Source organism: Seriola dumerili, unplaced genomic scaffold, assembly GCF_002260705.1.
Source record: "Seriola dumerili isolate Sdu_G_001 unplaced genomic scaffold, Sdu_1.0 BDQW01005129.1, whole genome shotgun sequence".
NCBI lineage: Eukaryota > Metazoa > Chordata > Actinopteri > Carangiformes > Carangidae > Seriola > Seriola dumerili.
Genome location: NW_019179384.1, coordinates 120,678 through 121,060, shown reverse-complemented (window position 1 = coordinate 121,060; position 383 = coordinate 120,678).

Sequence of the window (383 nt, the reverse complement as noted above, 5' to 3'; positions counted from 1 at the left end):
AAACCAAGGACTACGAATCTACGCTATGATATAAGTAAACAAACAAAAAATCTCTCTATAACGAGGAATAAACAAAGCGTAGTCAGCGCGGTATATGTTGCAGGCATTCTGGAGGGAGTACACACTGAGGCAGACCGGCTCCATCCCAGGACGGCCTACCATACATGGTAATTCTTCCTCGATCTCCCACAGCCGTCTGGTAACCTACAGTGAATTACAAATGGTAAATGCTATGGTTTATTATAAATGTAATTTAATCAAAACAAATTGCTGATTAGTTTGTCTAGTGAGACTGCTACCTGTGGTATCTCCTAGCAGCAGATATTCTCAGCTTCTGTGGGCATGGTAATTCATGCAGTATTACTCTGGAAAGATTTCCATAA